This window comes from Periplaneta americana, chromosome 16 (genome assembly GCF_040183065.1).
Source record: "Periplaneta americana isolate PAMFEO1 chromosome 16, P.americana_PAMFEO1_priV1, whole genome shotgun sequence".
Lineage (NCBI taxonomy): Eukaryota > Metazoa > Arthropoda > Insecta > Blattodea > Blattidae > Periplaneta > Periplaneta americana.
This window is the reverse complement of record NC_091132.1, coordinates 184576025-184588140: the sequence shown is the minus strand read 5'-3', so window position 1 is coordinate 184588140 and position 12116 is coordinate 184576025. Positions and strand designations below refer to the sequence as shown.

Here is a 12116-nt window from a genome sequence, read left to right as displayed (position 1 = left end):
CCTTGTGTCAAATCAATTGTGCGTAACCTCTAAAAGACGACTTTCTCTTTGCAAATTTACACGTCTCCCGTCATTTCAACATAGTTATACTCAAATAATCATACACCTAAAAAAAAAAAAAAAGAAAGCGCAAATTGTTCTGTCTGTATAGTAATATTTCCCTTTGAGATGCTAACAGGTAATCCATATCCACTATCGACTGAACTTTGAGGGGACACATACACCTAACCTGCATCGCCAGCAAGCATTTTTCTTAATTATAAATATCAATGGAGTTCTTGTATTGTGGGGTTCAATTACATTTTTTTTTCTAAAAACCTTATATGACCGTTTTTTCAATCTTGCCAATTGATACCACATATCCAAAAAGCAGGAAAATCAAAGTTACGTACTGAAACAACAACAACAACAATAATAATAATAATAATAATAATAATAATAATAATAATAATAATAATAATGATTATACCACGGAACTTTATGCACTAAAAAGTCTGAAAATATGCATGCAACTATGCAATAAAGCTTTTAAAATATGCGTCAAAAATTGAAATATATGCATTAAAATACATTTTAGAGGTTTGATAATAGCATATAAATTAAAATTATTTAAAGTACTACATCGTCGTTGCTTTTATCTAACTTCGTATGTAGCAGTAGATCCACTAAAAAGAATGGCTTCATATTTTCACTGATGGATGCCTACTGCCCAACCAAAATGGAAATAAAAGCTGTTGAAATATGCATTATTTATTCATTAATTCATCCACTTATTAATTCAATCATTCATTCATTCACTTATTTATTCATTCATTCACTTAATCATTCGATCATTTATTTATTTATTTACTCATTCACATACTCAATTATTCATTCATTCACTTATTTATTCATTCATTCACTTATTCATTTATTCATTCATATACTCATTTATTTATTTATTTATTCATTCCTTCTATCATTTATTTATTTACTCATTCACATACTCAATTATTCATTCATTCACTTATTAATTCATATACTCAATTATTTATTTATTTATTTATTCATTCATTCATTCATTCAATCATTTATTTATTTACTCATTCACATACTCAATTATTCATTCATTCACTTATTTATTCATTCATTCATTCACTTATTCATTCATATACTCAATTATTTAATTATTCATTCCTTCTATCATTTATTTATTTATTTACTCATTCACATACTCAATTATTCATTCATTCATTCACTTATTTATTCATACACTCAATTATTTATTAATTTATTCATTCAGTCAATCATTTATTTATTTATTTATTTACTCATTCACAAACTCAATTATTCATTCATTAACTTATTTATTCATTCATTCACTTATTCATTTATTCATTCATATACTCATTTATTTATTTATTCATTCCTTCTATCATTTATTTATTTATTTACTCATTCACATACTCAATTATTCATTCATTCATTCACTTATTTATTCATACACTCAATTATTTATTTATTTATTCATTCATTCATATACTAAATTACTCATTTATTCCTCCATTTCACTCATTTATTTGTTCAATCATTTCTTAATTAATTCAATCATTCATTGACTTATTTATTTACTTATTCAATTATTAATTTATTTATCCATTCATATACTCAATTATTCATCTATTCATCCATCCATTCACTCAATTATTTATTTATTTATTTATTTATTCATTCACCCAATTATTTACTTATTGTTTAATTCATTTACTAATTCATTCATTTACTTACTAATTAATTCATTCGTTTACTTATTTATACATTAACTCAATTATTCACTTATTAATTAATTAATACATTTACTCATTCATTCATTTATTCACTTATTCATTCATTAATTTATTCACCTGTTCATTCATTAATTCATTTACTTATACCTTCATTCATTTACTTATTCATTTTTAGTAAATATGATTAGTTTTGATTTGCTATAGTTACTCAACTGTAGAAACCGAGGTGTCCGAAAGGTCAAACAATCAGTTTACTTTAAACAGAAGCAATAAAGAACACATTAGCATAAACTAGTAGGTCTAGTGAATATCAGCAAAATTCGATCAATAGTTCAGAAGCGATCGCTTTACACGGACAGACAGAAAGACGGCATGTGGAAAATAATCCTTTGGGTATCAGGCATGCTGGGAAAACGCACTCGTAATTCCGTGAACACCTGCAGCTAGATTTTATTGATGTAAATCAGAATGTTGTCACTTTATATTTCGTTGAATGGGAAGGAAAACCACTCAACTTCTCAGTCAGGGTAACCGGGCTCTAACGGACGGGAGAGCAGTGATCTGCAGCAGCCTTACCTGCCACGCCACGCCGTGAGGATGCCCTAGTTCCGCGCCACTCACGACACTCTGGTACGCTTCCGTCCCGTTACCGCGGAAACCGTTATCCGACGACGACAGGTGTCTCCTGGACCAGGCAGCACTTCCGCCCAAGGTCGCATCTATCAATCAGAATGACAGAATTAGACATGATCATCCCAGTGACAGCTACAGTGAGTTCGTGTTCTGCAAACCACCGCTACAGCCCGGAAATGTTTGCAAGAACGAGCACTGAAATACAAAGATGCATTATTAATATTAAATAATAATAATTAATTAATGTACAAAATTATATGGGATAAATGTAAAGCAATGTAATTAAAATAGGGCTACAAATATAGCCATACCAGTGGCTGTTCCTCGGGGGAGGGAAGGGAGGAACGTCGTCCTCACATTTTTCTTCTTTTGAAAGTAAATACGAAATGAAATATATGCCTTGAAATTCGAGGAAGATTCGATAACTTTTAAGTTCACAGCTATAAGAAAACCTCGGCTGATCGAGTTTTAAACGACGCGCACTCATGTGCTGTAGAAAACTGTGAGAAAGATGCGAGATTGTTTGTGTGGAGGAAAGTCAATCCATTCCTCCTTTACTGTAGTTAACACACATAGACAACAGCGCGCTATCGGCCAGAGAAAGAAGCAGACTTTTAAAGCAAGTAAATGAACGGAGAGGGAGGAGATCCTCCTCTGAATCAGTTATGGGCGGGAATTAGAAACCGACTGGTCTTGCAGCAATCTCGCTACCGCTGCCATCTAACGATGCTGCATTCAACCAGACTATAACACATCTAGGAGGAGACACAATAAAAACAGTTTTAACGCAAAGCTATGAAAGACACCATATGAACTTTTTTTAAATTATAAATCAAAATATATTATTCATGGTTTGAAACTTTCGAGGATATCTGAAAGTTGAAGTTGGATTTATATAAAACAAAGAGGAAATAGTTCTAAGTTAGTTTCGCAGATCCTTTTGGCCTCTGAAATTCACTTCCATTCATTGTCTACTAGACAGGACAACAGCCAAGTTGTCAGTTTTGCACAAATATCTTTGAAATTGACGGTACTGCAAACTACATTATCTTTAACATAAAAAATTAATCGGCCATTGGCAGCTTTGAACAATAATGGCAGTATGACTTTACAAGAACTGACATTCTTCAAAAGCATGTGATACTCAACTTGTAAAATGTACATGTGGCAACACAGAGCACGTGGTGAGTGCAATGTTTTCGCTTTCCTAACAGATTATTTCTCATTCCCATTTCCATAAAATGGTTTCGGTTACATGTTAGTAGCTAGTCTCTTCCAACACGTGTGATGCTGTAGTGTGCGTGAAAAATGCTGCGAGGTTGTGAATTTCCTTGTAATTGTTAATTTGTGCAGTTATTCAACAATGAATGGAAGTGAAAACATTATATTTTGTACAATTTAGAAAAGTCAGTTTACGAAAACAGATTATTGGTATACAAAAGGGAAGGCCAACCCTGACACTAACTGGTCTTACATATATGCAAGTAGGCTAATTTGTAGCATGTTCCTCTCAAGGTGTCACTTTGCGCTGTTAACTTCTTTCCTCCTCTTAAAAAATATGCAGGAGCCGTCACTGAGCTACGCGGAATTTCAAAGACACAGAAGTGCCTGCGAAATCTTGTGTATGGGCCGTGTTGTATCTAATGGTGCACTAAAGCCCCACCGTCAACATGTATATTACGAAACCCCGTGCGAATTATAATTTTCCCAAAACTTTGGACGTAGGAACGTAACGGGACATACAACGTCGTTTTGTGGCTCTTTATTGTGTAGCATTAATATAATATTAATTAGACATATATTATGTACTCAAAACGAGGATAGCAATGGCAAAGGAAGCTTTTAATAGGAAAAGGAGCATCTTCTGCGGACATCTGGAAAAAGGACTAAGGAAGACACTAGTGAAGTGCTTTGTATGGAGTATGATACTGTAAGGGGCAGAAACATGGACATTACAACGAAGTGAAAAGAAACGAATAGAAGCATTTGGAATGTGGATATGGAGAAGAATGGAGCGTCTGAAGTGGACAGACAGAACAAGAAATGAATTTGTGTTGGAAAAAGTGGATGAAGAAAGAATGATGCTGAATCTGATCAGAAAGAGGAAAAGGAATTGGTTGCGTCACTGGCTGAGAAGAAACTGCCTACTGAAGGATGCATTGGAAGGAATGGTGAACGGGAGAAGAGTTCGGGGCAAAAGAAGATATCAGGAGATAGACGACATTAAGATATATGGACCATACGAAGAGACAAAGAGGAAAGCAGAAAATAGGAAAGATTGAAGAATGCTGAGTTTGCAGTGGAAGACCTGTCCATGGAGAGAACACTTATGTATGTATGTATGTATGTATGTATGTATGTATGTATGTATGTATGTATGTATGTATGTATGTATGTATGTATGTATGAAGGAGGTGACGTGTGAAATTTTGGTCAATGTCAGACAAAAATCGCATTTTTTCTTTTCTTGTAAAAATGAATCAGTAAGCTCTTATTTATATGTTGAGCAAGTTTCAATGCTCTGGGCCGATCGAAAGCATAAAAATTACGCAATAAACAGTGCGTTTCAAAATTCACCCATATTTTCTGCTACAGCTAAATGGAAATATTTAAAAAAAAAAACGCTCGGACACGTCAAACAGTATATTTTAAAAAGGCACTTTTTTACAAAAACAAACCATTCTTGATATCACTGTTGTGCGAGTTGTGACGTCATCGGAAACATTTTTAAATGGGACTCTGTACTTTTCTGTATACCATTTGAAAGATTGTATTATTCTCCATGGTTACACAAGTATCAATCAGCAAATCTTATGCAATTTATTCTTCTTCCTCCTACTATCTCTCCTCCCATGTTATGATAACAGTTTTTCATTAAATCCTCCAAGTAGATGTTGAACAGGGTAGGTGATACAGGGTATCCTTGACGTACTCCTCTCCCTATTTCGCTTCCTTCTGACATTAAATTTCTTCTCCTATTCTGACTTTGACTCGTTTCATATGAAGATTACTGAACAGTCTTCTCTCTTTCCAATCCACACCTATTTTCTTTAGGATCCCCATCAGTTTATTCCAATCCACTCTGTCAAAAGCCTTTTCTATATCCACAAATACTACATACACTTATTTATTCTTCTCTAGTTATTTTTCGCAGATTGTTCGTAGCAGTCAAATTGCATCTCTCGTATCTTTCCCTTTCCTGAAGCCAAACTGCTCTTCTTCCAACTGTCCTCCATGCACATCTCCATCAATAATTCCATTTCCATACTCAGCAAATCTGTATCTCCATCCTCATAATCAGTGGCGGCTCGTGATAAAATATTATGTGTGTTCACAATTTTGTGTTCCAAAATCGAAGAGAATTTGAAATCGTACGTTTTTAGCCTAATATGAAATGTCATGATTCCAATGTTTCACTGTCGAAAAATCCGTATATAAATTCAAAACAACATATAATAATAATAATAATAATAATAATAATAATAATAATAATAATAATAATAATAATAATAATAATAATGAAATCTAGTATCTTTATTTCCAATTTTTCCTCGAAAGCCAGTTTACCCAGTTCTTTACTCTTCAAAATTACTTGAACAGAGTTCATTGTTTACGTTTGTTAAAAATTATTACATAAAACAATTTACAAAAGCGTATGTTCAGTAATCTACAGTATTTTGATTCACAACACACTGATACACTATAGACTATACCAGTACTGTAATCCCATTCGCATAGATTGATTACTATAAATACATGCCAGTAAATATTATTCTTAAATAATATACAATACCATACAGATATTTAAATTCATACCACCATCACATTCAGCCAGCAAGTCTTTGAAAGCCAAACTATGCTATATGCCGACACTTAAGTATAGTAATTCACAAACTACACTCTCGTAGCAGCACTGTACACACATCCACATAAAGTAAACGTTCCGACAGTGAGATGCTGACACCTGCAGGCTAAAATTCAGACTTATTAAATTTTCTCCTCGAGATATAGCACGTAAACGATAGGCATCGATGCATCTGATATCTGTAGGATAGAGTCACTGTTCACTTAATGCTTTGTGCTCTTGACGAGTCATAAGCGGCCAGCGAAAGACAATTTTCTCCCGCGCATGCGTGATATTTCTGTAACCTTCTTGAAAAGAGCACGACTTGTACGTGAACGGATGTTGCCAAGTTTACATATGAAGTTTATGCAAGATTATGCGGGAAGTTTAAAAGACTCGATCCTAATATTATACATCCCCACTACGCCAATACGGTATTAAATAAAACTAGTCGTGCATTAATGGAAACAAGGTGTTCACGTGCTCTTGTGCTCTTATTGACGCACCGCCACTACTCATAATTAACTGCATTTCCATTCCCATCACCGTCATAATCCCCATCCCCATTACAATCTGCATCTCCATCCACATTCCCATTATAATCTACATCTTCATCATAAGCTTCATCTCCATCTTCATCACAATTCGTATTCTTATAATACTCATCTGCTTTTTCACGAATATCATCTGTATACAGGGCTGTATTTTCACCCTCGTCATCATTTCAGTGTCACGACTCTTGACCCGTCCTACGAACTGCCAGTTTCATCTCATTTCTCACACAGGCCTGGAGAAAGCAGTGCGTTCCCAGGCCGCTGCATTGTTTGCTGTTATTAATGAATGCCGGGGTGCTTTCTCCGCTTTCCACGCGTCATCCACGGTCGATATGCGCAGCAAATGACTTCGAGGCTTTTCTTTTCCTCTTCATTTCAACAATATTCGCCAGCCGCGCGCCGGTAACCTTGCGTGGAGCCTATGGTAAGCGGTTCGAACCTCACATAACATGCTATGCACGCCAATGTTAAGTCATGCGTTGTCTTAGATCAAAGCCCGGTATCTTGTTCATCCCACGCTGTATTCGTTTAGTCGTTTAGTGTGAAGTGATTTATGCTGACACATGCTTTCTCACAGTACGTTCAAGATGTATCGCAACAATTTAGTTCATTTTTATTGCCAATGTTGCTACATTTTACAGCATATATATATATATATATATATATATATATATATATATATATATATATATATATACATATAAACTATTACACATACTTTAAATCAAATAACGTAAGAAGATGTGAATTAAAGTCATGGTCCATGTATATAATGCCTGAATATAGTTATTGATCCTTTGCGTGTTTGTTTTTAAAATAATGTGTTTAATCTGTAACTACACTCAGTGTATTGTTATTAGTATCTCTTTGTTGTTACCTACTGCTTTAAAAAGAATGTGTTTAACTTGTAATTTTAAGTCAATTTTTCTACTATTCCTTTACTGTTTACATTTGTTTTTAAATCTTTTGTATTACCCCTACTATTATATCTTTGATGGGCGATCATAAGAGTACAAGTCAAAAAACCTTATTTTACAGGAGAGCAAAAAAAAACTGTTTAACATCGTACATGATTTTGAAGATACTGTTATGTGCACCAGAGAATGCGGCGTTCTACAGCAGGTTTTGACTTGTTCTCTTTTTACCAGACATAGATATCGAGCTGATGATGACAAAACTGTATATATCTCAATTTCGCCAAAAATTGACTTGTACTCTTATGACCGCTCATCAAAGATATATTGCCCTTCAAGAATTTCGTTATTCGTTAGTTGTAAGTTATTACTTGTCTTATTATTTTAATTGTTGTACTTGTTCCTGAATCACGTATGTAACTTGTAACCGTAAATCATTGCTTGTAATATCCCTTTATTACTCCTAACTGTTCCATTGTTCATGAATTAAGTATTAAGTCAAACTTTGTTATATTAATCTACTATTGATTATCTTTTTAGGTCGTGTATTTACTCTGAAACGGTTAGACATTCTTGTATATCTTTTGCATTGATTATTCCTCAAACATCTCATTAATGTTTAACAGGATCCATTCTTTCACTAAGGTGCATTCTTCTACATAATTCATGTGATTTGTAACTGTGACCACTATTTTATGTTATCACTTTACTATTGTTTATTGGTTATAAAATATGTATTTTGATGCCAACTATAACCCTAATATACCTCAGGGTGAAATAGGGTTTATTAAATTGGATAATAAAAAAAATCAAATACCGGTGTATGTGCGTATGTATGTCTATACTGTATATGTGTGTATGTATGTGCATATGTATATATATATATATATATATATATATATATATGTGTGTGTGTATATGTGAATGTGTAGGCCTATACAGGGTGGAAGTGATATAACCCCGCAGATTTTCAGAGCGAAAAACTCATGTTGTATGTAACAAAAAGTGCAATACAATATTGGTGGAAAGTTTAAAGTTTTCTCAGGAAAAAAATGTTTTTCCCCAAATGTCTAACACTTTCTTATTCGGTAACTACTGCGAGTAGGCTCGTGATTTTTGTACATATCGATAGGAAATCCAATAAAGAATAATGTATGCCTCTGACGTATTTCAATAACATGGACGGTTTTCGTGTAAATTTAATTTAAAAGCCAATAATTTCAAGCAACTAAACGTTGCAGCGAGAGAGGGAAGTTCGTGTACAGAGACAGACCTGAGTTCCTTGACCTCTTACATCTGTATTACTGGAAGAAAGAATAGTGTGTTAGTGACGATGTTGCCGGACTGCTGAAATTTCCAACTTAATTTTCTAATTAACCGTGCATCTAAATGCAAAACGTAATGTAGGTTTTCTATTTCTTCAAGTGTACCCTATCGCCCTTTCAATCTGCAGGGTTATTTCACTTCCACCCTGTATGTATGTATGTATGTATGTATGTATGTATGTGTATTTATGTGTATTTATGTATATGTATGTATGTGTATTTATGTATATGTATGTATGTATGTATGTATGTGTATTTATGTATGTATGTGTATTTATGTATATGTATGTATGTATGTACAGTATGTATGTATGTATGTATGTACAGTATGTATGTATATGTATGTATGTGTGTATGTATATGTATGTATGTATGTATGTATGTATGTATGTATGTATGTATGTATGTATGTATGTGTGTATGTATGTATGTATATGTATGTATGTATGTGTATTTATGTATATGTATGTGTATTTATGTATATGTATGTATGTATGTATGTATGTATGTATGTGTATTTATGTATATGTATGTATGTATGTGTATTTATGTATATGTATGTATGTATGTACAGTATGTATGTATGTATATATGTATGTATGTACAGTTTGTATGTATATGTATGTATGTATGTGTGTATGTATGTATATGTATGTATGTATGTGTATGTATGTATATGTATGTATGTGTGTATGTATGTATGTATGTATGTGTGTATGCATGTATGTATGTATGTGTATTTATGTGTATGTATGTATGTATGTATGTACAGTATGTATGTATGTATGTACAGTATGTATGTATGTGTATTTATGTATATATATGTATGTATGTACAGTATGTATGTATATATGTATGTATGTACAGTATGTATGTATATGTATGTGTGTATGTATATGTATGTATGTATGTATGTATATGTATGTATGTATGTATGTATGTGTGTATGCATGTATGTATGTATGTGCATGTGTATGTATGTGCATAATGCGTGCGTCCGTTATATTTGTAATATTCGTAAGTATGATCATGTTTCCCCGTCTTTCCAAACTCTGTCTTGGCTAAGGCTAAGCGATCGACGAGCCCTGCATTCTCTTGTTCTCTTATTTCAAATTCTGCGCACCGGTACCCCAATCTATTGGGCTTCTCGTTTTCAAAATTTATCCGCATATCATCAGCTAAGTACAAGATCTCATCATAACAGTTTACTCATTATACCCTACCACAAGACATCTTTATATTCTTCATCTTATACAGTTTCGGTTGCTAGAAATTGGAACTCGCTTCCGAGTGATGTAAGGGGTTGTTGGACAATAACTTCATTTAGGTCGAAATTACATAAATTCTTACTTAACAGATCAATTGCTGATTAATATTTATTACTTATAATGAAACTAACATGTCCATTCTTATTATTACCATTAATTTCTCTAAATAGATTTACAAAACCTCTAATGGCAATTACATTAATATTCTCATTATAGAAATATATTATGTATATTTTTTTCTCCCTGTAACATAGTTCTAGTAAGCTTATATTAAGTTAATTTTCATCATTTTACTAGCTATCTCAAATCTGAAATTAACTGTAATCGATTAAATTAAATTAGCTCATAAATTAAGTTACTACTTTACTTTATAGATGTACCTAAATTTAAATAAATACATATGTAGTCTACTAGTCGTTAAAATTGAAGAATATTGCTGGAGAACCTTTTAAGTGTAGTGTAAATATTCGTAATTTAATTATGTATTGTATTGATTAAGGCTGGTTGAGTGGAAGAGAAGGCCTTATGGCCTTAACTCTGCCAGCGAAAATAAAACATTATTATTATTATTATATATACACGTTGATTCACGAGGATTTACCGTCACTTACGGAGCTTATTTCTGAAGACATTCTGAGCAAAAAATGTCATAAACTCTTAGGGTGCTATTCATAGACATTTCGCAGCACGCGCTACGAGCGTACTAAGCTAGCCCCGGCTATCCACTGGTTACTAGTACAGAATTCAAATCATATCCTATCGCTAACACTGGTTTATGAATACGAAAACGCTGATCATCCACCGGAAACCCGCGCTAAAAATGTCTATGAATACGCTCCATAAACATTTGTCCTAATCTCAATATTTTCAGAGTTATACTAATTTTAAATTGTTAGTAAATTATCTTTTCTCTTTAGTTTTTAGGGTAAAAGAATATTAAAAACAGAGAATGTACTAATTCGTTAGTGTTCTGGAGCTAAAGATGTGTTGTTAATTGCTTTGTACAGATTTTGTTTTTCAATTTTTAACTAAAAATTACATCATTCTTACGCACTTATCACAAAAATTGTTACAATCATACGACTTTAGGAACTTGATTCTTTACAGTTTAATTCTGCATCTTAATGTACAGTCTTAAAGAATTTACAAGAGTGGTGTGATTAGTAACAATTGTTGTGATAAATGCACAAGAAAAATATAATGTTGTAGTTAAAAAATCGATAAAAAAAATCCGTACATAGCAGCGATGAAATTCACAACACATTTTTAACTTCAGAATACTAGCTAATTAAAGAAACGATACTTCTTAATAGTTCATTCTTTATCTTTATTCTTTGCCCTTAAAACTAAAGAATAGTGTTATAACAACTTCAAATTAGTCTAACTCTGAAAATACTGAAATTGGGACAAACGTTTATATGACTTTTTGCTCAGAACAGTGGCGGCTTCTCAAGGGGGTTGCAGGTTTGTACACCCCCCAGTAATGTTGCTAATCTCCTGGTTTTGTTACTATTAAAAATATAATTTTATTTTACAATTTTCATTCATGACTATCTGCAGCTTGGCGTCTTGTTTTGTACGTCCGAGCTTCTTGGTTTGCAAAGATTTTGAAAACCTAGGTAAGGTAGTTTATAGAGATGTTCGGCTAGTGCGGGAACAGGGGGGTTAGAGGCGTGGTCTACTGCTTTGCTCATTGATAACGGTTTGTCGCACTCCCTGGCATGGACACCAACGTCAGTGCAGAAGAAACTAAATTCACTGGGAAAGTATCTGTTTCAACTAGACATTTATCCGAAGTAATAAGCATGAAAA

General features: G+C 33.1%; 1 protein-coding gene across 7 annotated transcripts in view; it reads right to left on the bottom strand.

Annotated features, from left to right (window-relative positions):
- LOC138692219 (uncharacterized) overlaps positions 1–12116 on the bottom strand; it is a 218348-nt gene that overhangs the window by 112442 nt on the left and 93790 nt on the right. For 6 of the 7 annotated variants that reach the window (XM_069815327.1, XM_069815332.1, XM_069815333.1 and 3 more), the window contains one exon: positions 2343–2485. The exons of the other annotated variant lie outside the window; for it this stretch is intronic. The gene's annotated coding sequence lies outside the window, so the exon portion shown is untranslated. The remainder of the gene's footprint in view (positions 1–2342; positions 2486–12116) is intronic. 7 annotated transcript variants of the gene reach the window in all.